Here is a 19,824-nt window from a genome sequence, read left to right on the forward strand (position 1 = left end):
TGTGACTACGTATACCCCTGGAAGTTCTCAAGGAGTCTGTCCAAATGGGAAGCTATAGGCTCCCACTTTGAGAACCACTCCTCTGGATCCTCCAAAGCTAATAGAGGATCTAGTGTTCCTGTAGGGGCAGTGGAAAAGCCCCAGAATCCTACATGCCCTAATACTGACTTGTTGTATGCCCTGATGTGTTCATCCCCTTTAGAGATCTTAGACATCTTTGATTGCTGGGTTGAGTCATCTTTTCTATCTGCCTCTCAGTGTGCCAGTTATGTCTGCTATACAAACCCAGTCTCACAAGAAGATGTCCAATTGGCAGTGGCCTGGAGGTGGGGGCAGGGTCTGGGACCACTGGCAGACCCACCCATTTGAACCCACAGAGCCAGTCTCCTGCAATGAGTCTGTTTCCCCAGAGGAAAGGGCAGCATCTCTCCTGAGCCATCCATCTGGTGGTCACTCTGCACACATATTCCCTCAGGCAGATCCTGCCATGGGACTTGTTCTTTCTGCTCAACTTATTGCATGCTCTGGGGAGAAGCCCCCAGACTCCTCCAGACAGTGGAAGACAGAATGTGCCAGGTTCCTGGTGGTTCTCCAACAGGCAGGCTAACGATCCCTGGAGGAAAGCTAGCCTTCATCCCCCATGTGCAAAATCCTGCCCTTTGAAGATGTCCAGTGCTTCCTAGCTGGCCAGCAACCAGCAAGCCAATAGGAGAGCCCCAGTGAATGCTCAGTCATGTTGTGCCCTGGGGAGGCCCTAAGTGCCCATTCACCCTTCTCCATTAGTAAAGGCCAGGAGTGGCATCCAGCCTGGGCACAGCACCAGGACCAGCTCCAGGCAGTGGCTTCTCAGACCCAAAGGCTGTGCACTCAAAGGAGACTCGGACCAAGAACAGTTCAGTGGCAAGGAGAAGCAGCCTACCAAGACAAGCACTGCCCAGTCCACAGGGAAAGCAAATGAAATTACAGAAGGGTACCTGTCACTGTGGGTTTAATTGTGCCCCTTGAAAGATATGCTCACAACCAAACCCCCATACGTGTGTGACCTAAAATGAAGACAATTTCTTTGAAGATGTACTTATATTCAAGATGTACAGTAAAAATCATCCTAGAGTATCCTAGCGGATTCTAAATCCAATGCCTATGTCCTTGTGAGAAAAGGAAGATGGAAATTTGGGGCACATGGAGATGCAGAGGGAGGAACATGATGAGGGGTCAGAGGCAGAGGCTAGAGCCATGCTTCTACAAGCCGGGGAGCACTACGGCCCACAGCAGCACCAGAGGCTGGACCAGCTCTGCCCACTTCATCCCAGGCTTACCTGCAGGACTGTGACAGAATGAGTTCTTGTCATTTAAAGCCCCCAGTTCACAGTAGGTCTTTATGAGGCAGCCCCAGGACACTAACAGCTTGTTTACAGTCAGTTTGTCCATGGGGTTTCACTGGGTCATCACATCCTCTGAGGTCGTGGTGTATCTTGGGATGAAGTTATCTTCATGGGGCCTACTAGCAGGTTGTGACAGGCATCTTGCCTCTGATAGAGGGGGACAGGTCTCAGTCTTTCTTCCCCAGCATCCCCAATCTGTGTGTCTTTCAAATACACACACACTGTAGGTCCTCAGCCCTGGCCCTTCCAGCTGGCCCCTGTGGCCTCCTAAGGGGACAAACTAGGCCTCCTGGGTGAGACCTTGGGCAGAATGTCACCTCCCCGGAGATGTTCCTCTTCGAGGTGCCCCCTGGTCTGCTCCTTCAGGTGCCAGCAGGGATGAATCCCCTCTTCTCACAGCACCAGCTTAGCCAGCCCTCCCCTGAGCCCATCACATGTTGTGGCTCCGGCTGCTCTTTGGGCAGAGAGGATGTGATCTCCCTGCTCAGAGGGCAGAAGCGCTCCCCCCCAGAAGCCCTCAGGAAGAAGGTTCCAGCTGCCCTATACTAATTCCCCACTCCACTTGTTCCCCCAGCACAGTGTGGAGGCCAGCAAGACACCTCACAACTAAGGCACACACAGCCCCCCCAAGCCAAAGTGACGAATAAGGGGCCAGCTTTTGAGCTGAAGGCTGTACCTGCCCCAAGGAGACCAATGAGGGGCAGTGGGTGGGCCAGCACAGCTCCAAGATGCCCAGCATGAGCCAGACAGGTGCCTCTGCCAGCAGCTTCTGCAGAGTAGCTGCCCTGAGCAGTGTGGACACTGGTTGGCATATGGAACCTCTGGGCATTGCTTCCTCACAGTAGGGTCACCAGCAAAGCCCACTATGCTCTCCTCCCCACCCCCAGCCTGAGGGTCCTCATCATCTCCTGGGATGTCACTTCAAGGACAGGCTATACGGTTGTGTAGCTACCCCAGGGTGGGCATTTCCAGGACAGCCAGTGCCACTCAGCAGTGTGCACAGCCCCACAGAGTCACCCCAGCTTCCCTGTGAGTATCCACAAATAGGACCTTCCTGCCCTCTCACATAAGCACCCAGTGATGTCCAGACAAGCAGAAATTCCATGCTTTTGTGAGGATCAATGATAACGTATTTACCTAATCCAGGGGCTTAGATGTGCCTTCCCGGAGGACAAGGCTGTGTGTGTGTGTGTGTGTGTGTGTGTGTGTGTGTGTGTGTGCGCGCGCGCGACAGAGACACAGCTAGGGTGAGCCATCACAGTACAGGCCTGTGCTGGGCCCCAGCTCCGTAGGAGTCACAATGGGGAGGACAATCTGTGCTAAGTCTGCAGGTTCCCAGAGAACGGAAAACAGCTCCTGCTCTACCCTGCTCCCGCACCTGGCATGGTGATTCAGCCCAGAAGGACACCACTCTCCCTGGGGAGAGGTCAGGAGCATGTCAGGGCCTCCCTACTTCTCCTCAGCCTCCCACTGCCAGCTACCTAAGGATTTGGGAGAGGAAGAGACTTGGTTCCCTCCAAAGGCCTGTAGCCAAAGTGAAGCTTCGTGAAGCTTTGTGAAGCTGAGAAGGCTGGCAGGTTGATGCCACAGGACTGGTCCTTCCTTGTTCTGCCTGTGGCGGCCATCATGCCCATCACAGCCAGGCCTAAGGGATGGAGAGGAGAGCCTGACCCTGCTCCTGGTGCCTGCCTCTGTCTCTGAGCTTGTAGGATGGGGACCATGCGGCCCTGAGCCTCCAGGCTCTAGGGAAGATGCAGACACCCAGGTAAAATTGAGAACAGTGCCAGGCGCCGTGAGTGGTCAGTATGCATTGTCATCATTGTCTCGATTAACTATCATGTTCTGGACTCTGTAGGCTTTAAATTTCCCTTAAGCCCACCATCTGTAGGGAGTTATCCCACCCTCTTCCCAGGTAAGGAAACTGAGACTCAGAGGGAAGAGTCTCAGAGCAGAAACATTCAAAAGTCCACACCCCTGGGGCACAAAAGAAGGGGCAACAGCTGCTCCCCACTGCTACCCAGAATGACAAGACAAGCACCCATTGGGAGTCAAGGGTCTGGCCCGAGTCCACTGCACCCTTATTACTTGGGTCTCAGTTTTCTTATCTGTAAAATGGGGAGAAGTAGCTATTGCTGCCTCCAATGGCCTGGAGAGCACTAGTGAACCTATAGGGATGAGGGCACCTGGTGCCACACTAGGCCTGAGTCTCTCTCCCTAGTGGACCATGCCTGGCCAAAACTGGTCCTGCACGAACCGAAGCCCCACACAGGCATCCCTGAAGGCACCTCTTCTGGGATAAGTCTGTGTACTGCAGCCCCTCCCAGCAGGACACGAGGTACACCAGGAGGGGTAGGGGCTCCAAGGGTCCTCTTTGAGTCTAGGGGGTCGTCTGCATCATCAATCAAGGGCAGAGCATAACCTTGAAACCAGGCCCTAGGGTAGCCAATCCTTGGCACCTCAAAGGTTTGGAGGCTTCCTTTCTTGCTGTGCCGTGGTTTTCCCATCTATAAAATGAAGCTGATCATGACAGAATCAGCCCACAGTTCTGAATCAAGAGCACCTGCCATGAGAAGGTACCACAGCAGCTGCTACTAACCCCTTGGGAGGCACCAGGAGAAAATACACAGACTCAGGACAAGGAAGGGCCCTGGCAGCAGGGGCCTTGGGGGCCTCTATAATCCCACAGACTGATCACCAGAATGAAGGTGTGACCCCAGAGCACCATTTCCTGAGAAGGTCCCCCACCAGTAGCAGGGACACTTTGGGCCTGACCATTCTATCCTTAGGGTCATGCTGAGCATTGCAGAATGTTCAGCAGCAGCCTAGATCTCTGACCACTGAAAGCTAGCAGCACCCTCCCCTCATTGTGGCAGCCAACATTGTCTGCAGATGTGGCCCAGTGCCACATCAAGTCAGGAGGCAAAACCACCCCAGCAGAGAGCCGATGCTCTCGAGACTTGGATTGAAATAGTCCTGACTTTAAATTGTTCTCTGCTCACTTAGAGTAAGATCCTCCTTTTCTTCAAAGACACATTTAAAATCTCACTGATCACCGACACAGCTGCCTGGATTATAATGAATTCCAAACGGATGGGCTGGGCGGTGCATGCCCTCCTTCCTTGCATATCTGGCAGAGGGTGCTCATCCCTCACTCAGGCCACTTTGGAAGTCTGAAGGCTCACTGGGCATTCGTAGCTGTGCATGAGGTGGAAACTGTCTCACTATCGCCCTTTACGCACAAGAAAACCAAGGCACAGAGGGGTGTACAAACTTGTCCAAGGTCCAACAGCTGCCAGGTGGCAAGCCCAGTGAATCCCAAAGCTGATGCCATCAGCTCCCTGCTCTGTCCATCTTGGAGATGGTTTAACTCTCATTTCCTGTGCTGGTCGCCCAGCACACAGGCTATATCCATTGCCAGATGAGGAAGCTGAGGCCCACAGAGTTCCACAATGGAGCTGCTTTCTGGCAGCAGCAGGATTCACATCTACCTTCAGTCTTCCTGCTATGTCTCCAAAGCCAGCTGAGAAGCAGGAAAGGAACTTTCTAGGGGAGTCCAGCAACGGCTATGCACCTGACAGACACCTGCCACCTGCCACAGAGCCAGCAGGTGGCATGGGCCTTACTTCTCACATGACCACATAGTTGTTGCGGGGGGTGGGGTGGGGTGGGGGGTGGGGTGGGGGTGTGGGGTGTCAAAACTGCAGACTCCATCCCCCAGCCCCACTGTGCTGTCTCCTCTGGGCCTTCCAGACTCAGCAAGTGTTCCTTTGACCACTGCCCTCCACGTATCCAGCCCCTACAGCCCGCATCTTTCCCCACTTTGGCCCCCGAGACCTCTGCCTCAGGGGATAGGGGCTTGTTTTCTTCCTCAATTCCCTCAGGTCTGGCCCAGGCAACCAGTGATTCAACAGGCTCCTGCAGCCACGCCCAGCTTTGTTGTAGGGGAGACCAGATCGCTGGCCCCCAACCCCCTATCCACTATACACACCCCCTGAAGAAGGCCGCAGGCATCGCACAGGCCTCGCGGAGGAGGTCCCACTATGGCCTTGAGCATCTTGTCAAAGCACTTCTGCATTCAAAGGCCTCGCCAGGTGACTCTAGGCTGGGGCAAGGTTAGCCCGGGCGTAAATTGAGAGCAGGTCTGGGTGGCCCCCTCTGACCTGGTTTTTCTGCACCCAAGTGGCAATCTCAGCTTGGCCGAGGTGAAGAGGGGAAGGAATTGGCTGGCTGGGGCAGAGCCCCTGCCTGCTGCTCCCCAAGGGTTCACTCCAACTCCAGGGGCTGGAAAGGAGCCTTGCTGGGCAGCTGAGCACCCCAGGCTCACCCCACATAGCATCCCTTAGACAGTAGCCCAAAGCCTTGCTTAAGCCTAATGCTGTCCCCTCAGGTTCTGCTTGGAAAAGACTCCCCACCTTCCCGCGTCCCACCTGCATCTGAGGAGTGATAGTTTGGGGGTGGGTGAGGAAGGGGCATCCCATATTCTGGCAAGAGTGGACTTGAGGTGTGTGTACAGTTGTGACCACTACACTGTCCAGCACCCCCTAAATGTGAGAACCCCAGAAGAAGACCCCTGCTCACCAGCAACTTTCTGATCCTCTGGCCACGCTCAGCGGTATCTGCGCCTCTGTCAGAGAGGCTTGTGAAGCTCAGGGTGCCAAGGATAGGGGCGCGGAAAGGCGGAGCTCTCCTGCGAAGGTGAGGAGGTGAGGGTGCGCAGTGGAGACCCCATGCCCGCTCCAGCGCGCGGATCCGCCCGGGTTTTACGGCTGCCGCGCCCTCCTCCCGCCCACCCGCCCGTCTCCTCCCTCCGCGCTCCCTCGCTCCGCCTAGGGTGGCTGGATCAGTCCTTCGGCATTTCCTGCAGCCAGGCCCGCGCCGCCAGCTGAATCCCGACGCCCGGCTCGGCCCGGCCTGGCCCGAAGCACCGAGGGAACGCGCGGCAGGGTAGGAGCGCAGCGGCCGGGGCGGGGAGGAACTGAGAAGGCCCGAGAGCTGTCGCCGAGCAGAGCAGAATCCAACTGGCAGCCGGGGGCTGGCTGTGGGAGTCTGGAGTTCTGCAGCAGACTCTGGGTCCTCCAGGCCTGGGCGCAGCCCCTCGAACCCTGACAGCGCCCTGCGGGGCGTCTGCTCACGGTGGTGACTCCGGGCGCTGGAGCGCTAGGCTGGCTGGTGGCGGGTGGGGCCGGTGTTCGAGCGACGCGCCCAGCCCTCTCTGTGCCTGGTGGGGCTTAAAGGAGCCGGGCCCAGGCGCGAGGGTGACTGCCACAGAGGCTGGGAGCACAGGGGTCTGTACCCCAGCTCATCTCGCGGGGTGGAATTGCTTAGGAGATGCCCTCTAGATCCTGAGTGACATCCCAGCTCTACGCTTGGGTCTGTCTGGGTCCACAGAGCCAGGGCTGCCTGGATGTGGGCTGCTTAGAAGACCTCTGCCCTCTGCCTCTGTCCACCCACAGCCTCTCTCTCCAGGCCCCTGACCCCTTAAAAGAAAAGAGGGAGCCTCAAGCATTGTGTGGGGGACTTGAGTCTCCAAGAGGGCCTTGTGCCCTTGAGGATTCGGGGGTAAGAGGGAGAGTCCTGCCTGGGGATCCTGGGGCCCACAGCCCCTCCCAGCCATAGCTCCAGTCTAAGCTTCCCAGGTACCCCCTCCCTCCAAGCCAGACAACTAGCTATTTTCTGTCTGCAACTGACTGAAGTTAGGGCCAGAGTGGCTCCTAGAGGTGTGGATTGACACCCCCCCCCCCCGCCGCCAGCCCACAGGGTGGGCTTCCCCACCCCTCACCAACCTTGGGCTGAGCTGGGCAGCCTGGCCTGACTGCAATTGATGGTTAGATTTCTCTTCTTTTGTCATCTCAGGGTTATTAACTTGGTACTGTCTTGTATTCCCAAGATTCAGTTTATACGTGTGTCTGCCTTTTGCCTGAGCCTCTGCAAGGCACCTTTCACAGGCAAGGGGAGGGGCAGGAGCATGGCCTCTAGGATGAACATTATTCTCTTGGGTCTGTCCACACCAGGGTGAATCTAGGTCCCAGATGAACAGGAACCTGCCCCTCCAAGAATAATAGGCTGAGTGCTGTCCTTGCCAAATTGGAACCCCGTTTCCTTATTGTGCAGGATCTTGGTGATCCTTGAACTTGAAGGGTTTGAGAATTCCCAAGAGAGCGTGGCTGGTGGCAGGCAAGTCAGGCTAAACCTGGAGATCAGGCAGTGGCATCTGCCAGCTTCCCTCAGGCTCCAGGCTCCCGTTGCAGATCCATTGTCTGTGCACGTGTGTGGGACAGGGTAGTGGGGCCTTTAACAAGGGGCCTGGGTGCCGGGAGGTGAGCCCCACATGTCTGTCTGGTCTGTCTCGCCCTGCTGTGTTTGGAGAAGGTGACAAAGCAGACCTGCTGGATGAGGATCCTCCGACCCACAGCCTTGGTCCTCATCTCAGGGAGACTGCTGTACTGGTGTTGAACCTCGGCTGCGCATGCTACATGTCAGAGGAAGGCTGGTCTGGTGGTCAGGAATAGGCCAAGTCCTTCAAAGGACTGGGCTCAGCTCTTTCAGATGCTGAATGGAACACCCATCCCCACCCCCTTCCTGGTTGTATTTACCATGCAGAGAAAGTCCAGAATCAATTTCTGTCCTGAAATCTAGGCTTCCTAGAAGCTTTCTGAGCTGCAGTAGTGATCTGACATGCTATGCTCAGGGAAGGGCAGAAACAGTCCGTGACAAGCCCGTGGTTTGAAGACTGCTGTGTGTCTGGCAGCTGTGTTTTGGGGACTTGTGCCCAGTGTGCACTCTGTGGTTCAGCTCCCATGTAAGTGCAAGCACGACACACCTTACAAACAGTGGAGAGCTTATTAAGGATAACAGATGCATGCCCCGCCCCAAGTCCGTGCATTGTTCTGGGGAAAGGTGAGTCTGAGCATGGGGCTGTAGCTGAGATATGAGTGGGTTGTCTCAGTGGGGCCCGAGCTAGTGGGCTGAAGAGGGCATGAGGCACCGGGGTTCATGGGGTGCGTGGAAGGTCATTTGGACATGAAGGGAACTGTCCCACTGAGGCAGATCTGGTCTGGGGTCCTGGGATCAGGTGGTAGAGCCACTGGGTGGCTACAGGGCTAACAGGGAGCTCAGGTGACCACCATCTTGTGTTGATGGTGCAGAAGGTCAGAGCTTCTGGCTGTCAGCCCACAGGCCTGCTGCCTGCCTGGGATGTCCACTTAGCACTGTGGCTGTCACATAGGAAGAGTATTCCCCTCAGTGGCAGATTTGCTGCATGACTTGTTGAATCTGCAGCTGAGGGAAAGAGAACTTAGAACCTGCAGGTGAGAGCCCTGGCTGCTCAGGCTCCCTCAGGTCTGTAGGTGGCAGCTGGACCATGGCTGGGTCACTTCTACCTTGCTGGCTGCTCATTTAGGGAGATGCAGTTATAGAGAGGAAAGTTTGGGGTGGGTCAAGCTTGAAAGCTTGGGGCTTTGGATCGAATTGTTCTCTAAGCATGGCAGTTTTTCCCGACTGGGTCCCTGGGAGCGTGTGTGGGTGAGAAGTTGTCTTGTGCTGGAGTCTAAGCTAAAGGGAGTGGGTACCAGCTGCGTCCTCCGGACTATGGCTTGGGGTGGGGGAGGGGGACAAAACCGTGACTCCAGCTCGGAGTTCCTTGTCCAGAGAGCTGGCAGGGGATCTACCTTCCAAAACAAGGAATATTGTAAAACCAAGTTGAGGTGCAGCCTGGAGCTGCTTCAGGTATCCCAAGGAACAGTACCTGCAGCCAGCAATCAGACCTGTGGGATGGGGCAAGGGATTCTGTAACCAGTATGAGAGGCCAGAGTATGGCCCCAGCCATCACAGCCTTACCAAGGACATCTAGATTATTGAAACAGTGTGACCAGGTCCCCACTGCTCAGGGCACCCGCCTTGTCGGCCAATGTAGAAGGATCTTGGGGTCTCAGCCTTTGCTGCAAGTCTCAGGGCCACCCAGGGTGAGAGCCAATGCTTTGCTTCCTCCAAAGCCAACTTCACATCTGCTCTTCCCTCCAGGCCCAGCCTCCCGGCCCTCTCAGTCACTCGCTTTTTCCTGGAGCACCACGTTTGCCAGCCCACAGGCTTCTCCTTCCTGCCCCACCCAGTCCTTCTCTAGCTGGCAGCTAGCATGGTCTTTAAAAATATAAACCACATCATGTACCTTGTCCCCTCAGAGCCCTTCACTGTGCTCCATGGGTCTCAGGTTAAGTCCATGGCCCACAAGCCCTAAATGCCCTGGTCCCTGCCTTTTTCTCTTACCCCAGCCCCACAAGGATCAAGCCTCAGGCCTGCTTTCCCTACCCCAGGGCCTTTGTACTTATAGATCCTCTGCTGGCAGCTAACTCACAGGTCTGCATGAGGTGGGCTCCCCTAAGTCAGGTCTCAACCCAGATGTCACTTGTCTGAGACACGTGTCTCTGTTCCTGTCATAAAGCATCCATTCTGAAGTAACTTGTATGGTTGTGTTTTGTTTTCCTAGCATCATTTGTCTGTATGTGAAATTAACTCGACTTGGTGTTTAATTGAATGTCTTAATATGAGGAAAGCAGTTGGGCCAGAGACAGCCTGCTAAGGGTCCTGTCACTGTCATTGTTCTCTGTTGCCCGAATGTTTGCTCCAGGCTCTGTCCCCAGGGCCTGGCACATAATTGGTGTTCCCTGGCCTGGTGACAGTGAAGGGAAAGCCCAGGAAGTCAGTGGCTGGGCCTTAGTGCCCAGCTGCTCTCTTCCACCTCATGTCCAGCTTCACCAGCTTTGAGAGGTAGGAGCAGGACCTGTCCTTCCCTCCCTTCCTGGGATGGAAGGATACACAGTGTGGCCCGCCCCGGGTGGTCACTTCTGAGTGGCCTGCAGAGGGACTAAGCTCGGAGAACACCCAGTACTTTATTAGGCTGTCACCTGTGACCCAGTTGATATGAAGCCAGACTCTGGAAAGCTAAGGCATGACCATGTTTATAAAGTTTAAATAGAAAGAGGGAGAAGGTTTGGGAGGCCCTGCCACTGCAGGCTGCTGGCCAGGCTGCCCCAGTGACCAGTGTTGGCCCACATCCCCTTGGTCCAGGGCTAGGGCAAGTCAGCCACACTATGCTGTCCCAGGGTAGACAGTGGCCCCTGGAAGGGAGGGAACTGTGACCCCAGGGCTCTGAGCAGAGCCCCACCTCCCCTGAGATCAGGTGGGAGTGGTACAGACAAAGTGTGCCTTTGTCTTTTTCCTCCTTGGCTGACAAGGTGACTGTTCTCAGAGGCTTCCTTTCAGGAACCCTCCTCCCCACTGTGCAGGGAGTGCATAGCCTTACAATCGAAGTGGGATTGATTTGCTCTCCTATTGGGGTGAATATGGCACCTGGAGAATAAGAGATACCATTTACAGGACCTGGTCTGAGGTGTGGTGTTGGTGAGAAGCATTTGCAGCTCTAACACCGTTCACTGGGCCCCTGCGGGACTCTTGCTGCCCAGCTATTAGGGTGAATATGACAGGCTCAATTAAAGGCCATGGGTCATTGCTTCCCATCCACTGGGTTGCAGCCCTGGCAGTGGGATTTCTGTACACACCTATTGGGGTGGATATGACCAGGAAGTTTAGATTTTAAAGGGCCCTAACACTCCAGGCAGTGTTCCCAGTTCTGCCAGCAGCTTCGGGACGCCTTGCATGGTTACTGTGAATGCAGCTTGGAGAACTGGGGCCACTTAGATGCAGGTCTTTCCTACAGATAGAAGTTCTCTGCCTTCCACTCAAAGGCAGAAGGGGAATACCAGGTGCTCCTCAAGTCACTTTGGCTCCGGGTCAGGGCCAGAGGCTAGAGCCTCTTTCCCAGGAGGCCAGAGGGTGGAATCCCCCAGGAGCTGACCAGTGGGCATCCATAGCTTGGGATAAAAAGGCCGGATTTGGATTCACAGTTGATAGGAAGAACTTTACTACCTCACACTCCTTCATCCCTCCCTGTCAGGAAGTCACCCAAATCCAACTGGAATGAAGCCAGCAGGGGCCAGTCCAGGGTGGGGGCATGTGACCTTGTTCCTGGAAGGCAGCCCCTGGATCCCTGCTGTCTTAGCCAGGACAATGAAGAAGGGAGCTGCTTAGCTCTGGACTTTACTGTGCCACTCCAGCCACCATTCCAGCTGCTGGAACCAGAGAGACAGCCCTCCCCCAAATCCTTCCACGCCTTGGTACAATCTCCAGGCTCTGGAACCTGGGAGAGACTAACCCAGGGCCTGAGCAAAGCAGGAACCAGTGAATTTGAGGCCTGTCCTGGAAAATCTTCACCCCAGGTACCAGGGCCAGCCAGGTTTCTTTGCCTCCCATTCTCTCTTTCTGGTCTGTAACATGAACTTATAGCCAGCTTGTGAGAAGTCCCAAGCACTGAGTGAGCATCAGCCATCATATAGGTGACTGGCAGTGCTGGGAGATAGCTCAGCGGTAGAGTGCTTGTCTAGAAGGCATACGGTCCTGGGTTCAATATCCAGTATTGCAAAAAGAAAAAATAAATTCAAACCATATGGGCTCAAGGGTTTCTAGACCCCAGCCACAACTTCCCCTGGCAGGTCAGCCCTGGGCCACCTCACCTGCCATCCCCTGGACCTCCCTGGGTCAGAACCCCATCTAGACCTGCTAGAGAACTACCCCAGCTCTCCGGCCCCTCCTCTCTCTTGGTCTTGGTGTTTGTCCAAGGCTGCCCTGAGCTGTCTTCTCCATGGGTGGACCTCCTGCTTGTGAAGAAACAGCAAGTCTGCAGGAGTGGTTAGCTTGTGCCTGGGCTCCTTGAATCTTCGTATTGTCACCTATGGAGTTGGGATTGTAGCTATGGCATCCTGTAGTGGAGCAGATCCAGTGAGGTCCTGGCTGGGGTCTGGGGCAGCTGAGGTACTTCCCTGTCTGGCCCCTACCTCCTTCCCTCTGCCCATTTCCTACCAGTCAGGTTAGGAACCAGAAGTCCAGGGCTGGGGATTTAGCTCAGTGGTTCCACCACCTGCCTTGCAAGCGCAAGGTCCTGAGTTCAATCCCCTGTACCAAGAACAAACAAACAAACAGAAATCCTTAGCCCAGGCCCAGGTGCTGCATGAAAGCTCCAAGATGAGTCACAAATGTAGTGAGAGTCGCCCAGGCCCCACCACCTTTGCAGTGAGCCCTCTCTCCCGGGTGAGAACTGGCCTGCAGAAGGGCCAGCAGAGGTTGGTCTGTGGGGTCTGTCTCTGGCACCTTGGCGCTTGCACACTCTCACCTGGGGCCTCCTTCCTTTAGCCTTCCCCAGCTACCCAGGAAACACGAGCTCAAAGGATACAAGCTGAGGATTGTTATTGAGGATTCTTGATCAGGCAGATACTGATCTGGAGCCAGTATCTGCCTGGCTCCTGTTTGAGAAGGGAGAAAATGAGGTCTCAAAAATGACAGACAGCACTGCCCCTCAGTGTCTCCATCTTTAAAGCTCACTCTCTCATCCTGGTGATTCCTCCTTACAGTGGTCCTAGGCCCAGGCAACAGCTCAGAGGGCAACACAGAACTCAGAGCCCCTGTTCATTACCTGAAGCCCAGCTTCCTGAGATGGTTTATATCTTTAAGATGCACCTCAAGTTTTATGCAGAAGAAAAGTTTCCATTCGTTTTTTAAAAGTTTGAAAGCTGCAAGACTGAATAGTTGGAAATCTCTCACCCTTTCCTCCCTCCTGCTCTCACACACCCACATAGAAAACTGGAAAGGATTCCTTAGCGTCACTAAAGTACAGTACTCCGCATCCGGCTTCTGCAGTGGCCTCCAGCTGGCAGGTCCTGGGCTGCAGATGCACCTGTTACTGAAGGCAACACCCACTTCCCACAGGCTCCCTTCCCTGCTCTCAGGCAGTTCTGAGGCCAGGCCAGGGACAGGGACAGACCCAGAAAGTCGTCACCACCGTGGGCAGCCAGCCATCTGCTTGCTGCCTGTGGCATCCTCTGACCCTTCAGGAGAGGAATAGAGCGGCCAGCTTTGAAGGGAGCCCTCACCCACGGCCACACCCATGCTGGGTTTCCACTTTGGGCCTGGCTCCTGCAGGAGTGTGTGGGCCTCCAGCTGCTTTGAGGCCTAGATTCTGTCTCTGAATAGCAGCAGCCATTGGAAAGGAGGTTCCAGAAGAGCAGGTCCCCAGCGGGCAGGCAAAGCTGAGGGAGGAGGAGGGTGCTTGGCTGCACAGGCTGGGAGAGTTTAGGGGTGAAGAAGACATCTTGACCTAGAAATGTATAGATTCAGCTGCAGCATGGAAACCTAAGGGTGGAGTCAGGCCCCGTCCAAGTAGCCACTGAGGGTCATCCTTGCTGGTCAGGTAGGCACGCTCTTGTGGAAGCCCCTGGGGGAGGGGGCAAAGGTGTTCCTGTTGGTGACTGGCCCTCCAGGAGCAGTATCAACGTGCAGCTGAGAGCAAGTGGCTCCCATATTCAGAGGCTGGCAGGCTGGGTGGGTTTTTTTCCTTTGTCTCATCTTGAAGATCAGAGGACAGTGAGGCACACAGTCGCCCACCTGGCTAGGCAGAGTCACCCTCTCTCTGAGCCAGGACTGCCTGGTGCTCACTCTGATGTGACTCAGGGAAGCCTGGGCTGGTACCATATGGCCACTCACTCTGGCTGAGCAAAGGGTTCAACCTGGCTGAGCATGGTCCCAACACACTGGGGCTGCCTACCACCTCCTCCTCTCTGTCCTCACAGACTCCCTTACCTGACCTGGAAAGCCCTTCTGTCCCATCTGGGCACTGGCCTGGTGTCTCCAGGTGTGCAGTGAATTCCAGACATTTGGGGAACTCAACACCCAGGCCCTGGCTTACCTCCCCCAGGCTCCTTGCCCTGGGAAATAGGGCCATCACCCTGGGGGAGCCCTGCCTCTTCAGGGTAACCCTGCAGGAGTCTGACCTCATCCTTTCCCTGCTCCTTTCTTTCTTTAATGGACTGAACCTTGCTGTAGCCCCAATTCCTTCTAGTTCAGCTAGCAAAGCCCACTCCTCCCTCTGGCTTGGGCACTGTCTTTCCCCTGTTCTCTTTCCACTGGGACACGTGCTGCTTCCTTTTGCTTGGTCTGGGTGTCTTATTTTGTAGAGGCACTCGGGTTGCTGGATCCTTGGCCACAGTGCCACACATGTCCTGGGCTGTGCACACTCCTTGCGACAGTGCCTCTCACTTCCAACCTGTGTCGGGGGGCCTCCCACCCTTGTGGGCTCTGTGGAGTGCATATCTGACCCCGTGGATGTGAACTCTGCAGGGAATCTTCACCCTGTGTGGCCTTGAGTTTTAGGCCTCAGTCTCCTCTTCTTCGAGTCATTGTGGTGCTGGCCCTCTAGGCAAGAGCGTGAGCCAAACCTGCCATAGATGCAGGATCCGGCTGGCCCTTGAGCCTAAATAGAGGTGGCACCAGCTCTCAGATTAAGGAGGAACCATTTCCTCTCATTAATGAAAACTTAAATTGATTATTAAATATTGCAAAAGATGTAAACCCAAGAACTACACAAAATAACAGAACCAACCCCAGACTATCAAGTCATTACCAGGGGCTTTATCAAGGTCCTCATATTTGGCTGTGTTTGCTCTGGGTTGGAGTGAAGTAGGAGGCAGATCCTTGCAGTGCTGTCCCTGAGCCTCACATCTCTCTCCTTCCCGAGGGAGCCACAGTCCTAGGTTTCCAAGTGAACATTCCCAGGCGTCTTTTTTATGCTTTTGCTATATATGGGTGACTCCAAAAACAGAAACAGCCTCCTCCGATTGTGTTACAAATATTCCGTTCATGTCCTTTCTCACTGTTAATCATTTTAGAGCTGTAGAGATTTTGGAAAAACCGTAGTACACAACCTTCTGCAGCTGCTTTTATCTGGGTGGTTATGAGTGACTATTTCTGTTAGTTTTCCTTGCTTTGTGTACATAAACCACAGTTTATTTCCATCCTGTAGAAGGACTTTCTGTTCATTTCGGTTGCGTCTCTGGAGAGAATTCTGAGGTGAGGCCTTCTTGGGTGTATCTGAGGACTCTGCTGGGGTGGGGCCAGAACCAGTGGAGTCCTGGGTTCGAGGGGGTGCTCATCAGGATGTGACCAGATTCTTCCTGGCTGTCTTGCCCATGGGCCCTCACCTACCAAGTCTCCCCAGCAGGAGGAAGAGCTGCTCCCTCAAATGCTTGTCAGGGTCCCCCGTGGGCCTCTCAGTGGCTGTGTTTGTTAATTAAAAATGAACAATAGACTTGTCCTTGAGTCCTTTGAGCCCAGGAAGATGGGTGTGGCTGAGCCAGCTTGTGGTTAGCCCCTGTGGTTGTGTGTGTGTGTGTATGTTCACTGGAGCCTTTGTACCTATGAATGTGTACATGTTCTCAAATGTCACTGGTTCGAGTCTTGACTATTTTTGTCCTCCTGAGAGCTCTGGCTCCACCAAATCCTGGGTTGAGCTTTGGAGACCCACTCATGATGAACTTGATGAGCAGACTGCCAACAATGCATCCAGCCTTCCCAGGTCACCTTGGGCTCACCATGCAGGGCAAGCAGGAAGCCACAGGTCATCCTGTGTGTACAGGGCTATCAAGCCTCTGCCGGCGCATTCCACTACTCCCTGGCCATTCTCACCGCAGGGCTGCCTGTCTGTATCCCAGCCTCCTGGGCAGGATCCACAGGTAGAGATGTGTGAGCTGCCTCATCAACCCACCCTCTGGTTCAGTCCATCCAAGGATGGCCCTCTGGAAACCTTTCCTCCTGGGACAGGTGAAGGAGGGAGTGCTGTTGGTTTTAGTGCTCCTTGGTTTCTAGGTGCAGACCTCTGTGTCCCCAACCGTAGCCCTCCTCCCCTGTTCTGTGGAATGAGGGGCCTGGGATCGTCCCTGAGCTCCATTGCTCCTCCCCCACCAGACACTGTCTACAGACCCTGACAGGATGCGTACCATGTGGTGCCCTTGGGCCAGGCGGTGTGGGGCATCTGGACCCTCTGTCACCCACATAGATGCCTTGAGAGAGTGCTAGAGGAAGAGGGTGCAATCCAGGCCTCCCAGCTGGGACCAGCATCATGTGGGCCTTGCTCACAGAGCCTCTGCTCTTGAGCCCTGCCAAGGATCCCGGCACAGCCAAAGGAAAGATGGAGGCTTTTTCCAAGCAGCTAGAGTGAACATCATGATGGGCCTGGCCACGTGGGTCCCTCAGGAGTTTTCCCAACTTGGAACTGGGTCCCCGACAGCCTGAGCTTTCATTTGGTTTAAATTGTGGTTTAATGAGTGACCACAGGCAAATAACTGTCTTCCACCCTGTTCGTTATTTTTAAACTGTGTCTGCATTTCCGTTTGTTTGGGATCTCAGTTGTACAAGGAACAAGCTGTTTGTCTCCAGGAGGTGCCTGTCCCCCAGCAGGGAACATTCGTTATCACAGGGGAGCAGGAATAACCCCAGGGAACACATGGCCCTCAAAGCTCTTTCCTCCGGCCATAGGCAGGCGGCTGTCCCCAGCCACTCTGGGAGCAACTCTGCTGAGCAGCAGCGTTTAAGCCCTGCCCGGTTCGATGGAAGTTTTTCCAAGTGTGTTATATACTCCACTTCTTGCAACCTTAAGGTATAAATAAAAAATAATTTAATGCTTCTCTTGGTGATTTGGATCATTACAACAGTTAATTCTGATAATGATTCACGTTTTATAGAAAGCTTTTAATGATTTACCTCTTTTAATCCTTAAAATAACTCCATGTAGTAGGTCTGGTTGTTATCCCCATTTTACAAAGCAGGGCACTGCGGCTCAAATGTGAAGAAACCTGCCTGGAGTCCCCCACCAATACATGACAAGGCTGGGTTGGAACCAGCTCCCATGAGATCTCTACCTGGTGACACCATGCTGTGACACCTGGTGCCTGCAGGGCTGTTTGCCCCTGTGCTAAATGGCCCCAGACTCCTTTTCTTAAATCTCTTGTTAGAGGGGTTATCGGTTGTCGCTTTGTTATTTTAAAACTTGTTTCTTCTTCTAGTCCACTGTCATATAGGAAACCAGATGAGTAAGATTGTTAGAACTACAACCAAATCAAGAGTGACTGGGTACTGAAGAAGGACCTGAGGTTTGTTAAAGTCAGGAACAAAACCCCTAGTGTAACTAATTTGTTTCCATTGCCTGCTTTGAGGTATTTTTCTTCCTGTGTTCATGACTGAGTTCCACATTCTTAGCCAAAATCCAGTGTGGATTGAGCGATTACTTCCTATAGTCAATGTGTATCAGCATATTTCTGGGTGTGGCCCAGGTACCTGCCCTGCTGGAGCTCAGGATGGGGCCCAGGGCACTTGAGCCAGGCCTAGAGACCCTGTGTTCCTGGCATGAGGCAGCTGGTGAGCATAGAGAGGGCCTGGATAAACTGTTGAAGAGGTTTGGAGGTAGACAGGACTTGGAGTCCTAGGGCTGTACCTGGATGATGAAACCATCAAGTAACAATGAACCAGTCACCCTGCTTTGAGTCACAGTGTTAGTCCGGGTAGGCAGAGGGCCCTGACTTGAGGCCCTTGTCTGCACAGCCTGGGGTGACTTAGCTACATCCACCGCAGGGTGATGGTCACAAAGTATCCATCTCAATGGCTCAGTAGGCCAAGTACCTGTGGTTTTCTGTATTTACATTATTTTATAATAAAAAGAGCTTTTAAAAAGAAGCTCGAAAAATAAGAACCAAGAGAGACTATGTAAAGGTGCAAATTTCCCATGATGAATGTCATTATATTGTATACCTAAAATGTACCAATGATTAGAATGAATAATCGATAACGCAAAATAGGAAGAAAAGGTCCAAAGGGGTAGGGGTAGTGGGAGGGGCAGGGGAAAGGAAAGAAAGGAAAGGAAAAATGCTGAGAAATGGAAAAAATGGAAATAAAGTCTTTGTAAATAGGAAAGGGTGGAAGGGGTGAAGGGAGGGCTAGGAATGGGGAAAAAAATAAGAACCAAGATGCATTATGTAAAGGTACAATTCCCAGTGAGAAATGTAATTGTGTTGTATACCTACAATGTACCAATAAAAGAATTTAATTAAAAAAAAAAAAAGAAGAAACTCGAAGCTCATGCTTCTGCTCTGGGTGGGACCTCAGAAGGGAAATCTGTGAATAACAAAGGCCTGCCGGAGAGGGGAACATAGGGCCTGTAGGCAGGAGGGTCACACATAGGCAGCTGCTGGCATTTGCAGGGCATCTTTGCAAATGTTGCTTTGTCCACCACCACCTGTTCTGTCATTGTGAAACCTGCTTCTTTGAGTCACCCCGTGTGCTTTTTCTTAAGTACTTTTCTATCTCAAAGGGACAAGTCATTGCTGCAGTTACAGGTCACTATCACTTGTGATGAGTGGCAGGTGACTAAAAATATGCCCAGTGAACACAAAAGCTGGCGACCTCTTGGCCATTGGATGTCCTGCCCATCTGACTACAGTGGGCTTTGCCCAGGCCACCCTGCCTCTGCTGCTGGAGAGAGGAACAGGGCCCGAAGCACAGTGAAGGCAGGCTTTTGTCCTTTGATGTGATGACAAAGCCAGACAGGGGACCCCAAAGGGCCTCATTCTCCTTGTGACAGGGATGGGTGAGGCTTCCTGAGCCGCCAGTGTCATTGGAAGCATAGTGTCATGCACACATCCTGTCTTGCTGGGGCAGAGGAGGACTTCAGTGGCCAGTCCCAGGGAACATTGGCCCTTCTTCAGGAGTGGGCAGAGTTACAGGCAGCTGTCTGGGCCAGGGACCCTGCATTCAGGGAAAAAGTGACCCTGCTTCAAGGCTACCCAAGGGCTCAGCCCAGTGTTGCATGTTACCTGGAGACCCCTCCCCATGCTTCGTCATGGGCTGAGGAGTCTTATTTTCTCTTGTGCATCTATGCCAGGCTGGTATGCTCAGCAGCAGGATCCTGGGGGAGGGGCCCTGAGAATCAGCCTACGGACAAGGCTTTGCTTGCACCCCTGGCTTTCTCTGGGAGTTGGAAGATGGGGCAGTTTGGACCAGCCCCAGATGATACGTGGAATGTAGCTGGGTGTGAGTGTGGAGCAGGTCCACCAGATAGGGCTGTATGGGACAGTGGCACATCCTGAGGGCTGAGGGAGGGTTGTCTACTGTCTTTCCACAGGGTCTTCCCCTTTCTAGCTCCACACCTGGTACATCAGTGTGCTGGGCTGCTGTAACAGATAACCCCATTTGAGTGGCTAAAACAATAGAAATTTGTTCTCTCATGCCTGGGACCCAGAGGTCTGAGGTCGAGATGGACAGGGCCAGGCTTCCTCTGGAGGCCTCAGGGAGGGCCCTTTCTTCCTCTCCCAGCTCCTCGAGCTCCCAAGTCCTGTAGCTCATGGTCACTCTATGTATGACCTCTTCAGGCCCTTCCTCTGTCTTTAAGTCGCCCTCTCCTGTGTTGGCTCTCCCTTTCTGTCTCTTTTAGGAATCTGAGGCACTGGATTAGGGTCACCCCACTCCAGCATGACCTCATCTTAATTACATCTGCGGAGCCTCTTCCTAGAGA

At 53.9% G+C, this 19,824-nt stretch overlaps 1 protein-coding gene and 1 long non-coding RNA gene across 5 annotated transcripts in view; one reads left to right on the plus strand and one right to left on the minus strand.

Moving 5' to 3' along the window:
* LOC110350648 (uncharacterized) overlaps positions 1 to 6,223 on the minus strand; it is a 29,641-nt gene extending 23,418 nt beyond the window's left edge. For both annotated transcript variants that reach the window (XR_002397341.2, XR_015448953.1), the window contains exon 1: positions 5,961 to 6,223. This is a non-coding gene — a long non-coding RNA (uncharacterized LOC110350648). The remainder of the gene's footprint in view (positions 1 to 5,960) is intronic.
* The window catches only part of Osbpl5 (oxysterol binding protein like 5), a 59,974-nt gene continuing 46,351 nt past the window's right edge, over positions 6,202 to 19,824 (plus strand). The window contains exon 1 of one of the 3 annotated variants that reach the window (XM_004852130.4): positions 6,202 to 6,326. The gene's annotated coding sequence lies outside the window, so the exon portion shown is untranslated. The remainder of the gene's footprint in view (positions 6,327 to 19,824) is intronic. The other 2 variants (XM_087205483.1, XM_021264443.2) reach the window with 2 other exon arrangements.

Source organism: Heterocephalus glaber, unplaced genomic scaffold (genome assembly GCF_053883595.1).
Source record: "Heterocephalus glaber isolate CG9 unplaced genomic scaffold, H.glaber_assembly_v1.0 deba00000594, whole genome shotgun sequence".
NCBI lineage: Eukaryota > Metazoa > Chordata > Mammalia > Rodentia > Bathyergidae > Heterocephalus > Heterocephalus glaber.